Raw genomic sequence first — 2,594 nt, 5'->3', positions numbered from 1 at the left:
CACAAGTATAACGTTCGGGAATCCGATTTTAGCAGAACAATATTACAACATAAAATCATTAAAATAAACATTTTCCAAAACAACTTTTTGAATTGATGGTAAAATTGATACGTATCATTCTTAAACTGAAAAAATCCAATTGTAAACAGTATACGCTCCGGTTTTGCGACTTGCTTAGTCCCTACGATATCAATATGCAACGGCGCCATTATTTCTTTTGTTTCGTTGTGAGTCTCAATGATTACAAAAACGCTTCTGGTGGTGATCTTTTTGTACTTGTTTTTCTTTGCCGAAACACCTTGAACAATAATTTCACATGATTATAACCAGCTCAATTTAAAGCGTAATTGATGTCAATTAACAGTTTGATAGTAGTGCAACTGCTGAATAAAGGTGATTGTATAAAATATCTGCATTTTGACACATGCAGATATAATTAAGCCGTGTGTACAGATTTATGTGCGAGTTTATTTAAACCTCTGGTAAAGTTCTTTTTGTGGAATAGTTTTTAACCACAGTTTCTATATCTATCAAGATAGCAAAGCTTACATGTTTATCTTGAATTGCTTCTCAAGACGAACACTGTGCAGGTTGAGATCGTGATTGAAAGTGTTATACTAAGAATGTTTATGTGTCTTGGAGCTGGAAAGTATCTCAACCGGAATATCAACAAAGATTACAGTAATTACAGCGATTAACATGTTGCTAAAAAATATACGATGTATTTTTTTTGGCACGCTTTGTTATGTGAAATCGTACATAGAAAAAGCGTGAAGCAGTTTTCTATATCTTTTTAGATACGCATAGAAAGTCTGATTGCGATTATCAGATCAGCGTTTTAGAAATAAATTCGACACATTTAATAAGATGTCGGAAAGGATTTCATGTTACATAGCTTATGCATAAAATTTATTATTACCATGTGCATTTTCAATCATGCGCAGAAACGCTTTGTTTTTGTTAGAACGTTTTGTATTCATGTTTGTTTGGTTTGTATGAACGTATTCAGAGAGGTATTCACTTGAAGATCAAGATGTCGCCGTCTACAGGTATATTTCGCACTGTTATTACTTTTGTTTATTTTTAAAAGGCCGCTCACTTTTCAGCCATGTGAGTTAGGACGTGATAAACGTCTATTTCGAATAAATATTCGCTGTTTATCTCGACCTTACTCGCTACGATTTTTCTTCTAAGAAATTTCGAGGCGAGTAAAGTCGAGATATATAGTGAATATTAATACGAAATAATCACGTTCTTGCTGATTTGGCTGGAAAATGAGCGGATAAAAATAATACTTAAGGTAGCGAAACCATAATTGATACCTTTCCAAATATAATCTAATGTATTATTTTCTTAATCAGCATCATTTCACTGAACTACATGCACATTTTTAGGTTGGCTTTCCATGCTTTTTAAAAATATATACTGATTTTTTTTCAAAACCACCCCTACGCTCGGCTTTTGCCCAGTTTATTTGCACCTTGGTTATATGAAAGTTCCATAATTCATCCACATTTCCAAATATGGGCATGCAGTTGCTGTATACAGATGCAGTAAAGTTGTTTCAAGTTAAAACATGATGAAATAAGTATTCTTTTACAGAAATTTATTTTTTACAAATTTTTATCTTTGAAAGAGCGCCATGAAATGTAAGTGGTTTCAGCCAAGTAGAAATTGGGTTGGTAAAAAGCGAAGTGTCATAAAATGAAAAATAGTATCATTTAAGTAATATTTTGATCTTAGTTTTTATTGATACACTATATACAGCAAAAATACCAAGAAATAGACATATTTACCGTTTACTTTTTGAAAAAAGAAAAAATGCAACATGCATTAGTCGTAATTTCAGCAGTAAATCACCCAATTTAGCCATAACGTAATGAAAAATTTTCATTAAAATTGCAACATATTTAACAATAAACATAGCTTATATGCTATATTAAATCAAATTATGTTAGAAAAGAAATACAACGCGTCGCAAACAGTATGCGTTGTTGGCAGAATTCGAACCTGCGCGGGAAGATCCCAAAAGATTTCAAGTCTATAGCCTTAACCACTGGGCCACGACAACTTCACGTTAGTAGTGCTTAAATTAGATATCCATAAGTAAACAGGTAAAAAGGTTCTTCAATCTTCGAAGAAATCGCGGGAAAACGTTTCGGGTGCGCTACCTTAAAATTTTAATGGGAATAAAACGGCAAAAATACCTGTTTCGGCAAGGACGTCGCCATCTTTATCGTCATGTGATTACCCCTCTAGTATTTTCAATGTTATTAGTGTAATTAGAGAATTCTTCAAGTTACAAACGTGAAGTTTACACCAATAGTCAAAGATAAGTGTTTTTTTTCTTTGTTCCCTATCATTTATATATACATGCTGACAGTTCCTCTTCCAATTTATGTTAAGTACCATTGATATTTGTGTTGTCTTTTTAAATCGAATGCTGTCGTGTAATGATTGTTACTATATTCTGGGCAACATGTCGAACATTTCGTCAAGAATGCTATTGATATATTAATTATTTACAAATAAATGTAAAAGCGACGTCTTTGCTCATAAAACAGTCACGTATCGCTAACATACTCATAGTAGGG

The 2,594-nt window shown here is 32.7% G+C and overlaps 1 non-coding gene across 1 annotated transcript; it reads right to left on the bottom strand.

Annotated features, from left to right (window-relative positions):
* Window positions 1–1,989: 1,989 nt before the first annotated feature.
* Window positions 1,990–2,071, bottom strand: Trnas-uga (transfer RNA serine (anticodon UGA)). Its single transcript has one exon. It is a non-coding gene; the product is annotated as a tRNA-Ser (tRNA).
* Window positions 2,072–2,594: the final 523 nt, after the last annotated feature.

The sequence above is a fragment of the Dreissena polymorpha genome, chromosome 3 (assembly GCF_020536995.1).
Source record: "Dreissena polymorpha isolate Duluth1 chromosome 3, UMN_Dpol_1.0, whole genome shotgun sequence".
In the NCBI taxonomy this organism is placed as follows: Eukaryota; Metazoa; Mollusca; class Bivalvia; order Myida; family Dreissenidae; genus Dreissena; species Dreissena polymorpha.
This window is presented reverse-complemented; position numbering and strand designations above follow the sequence as displayed.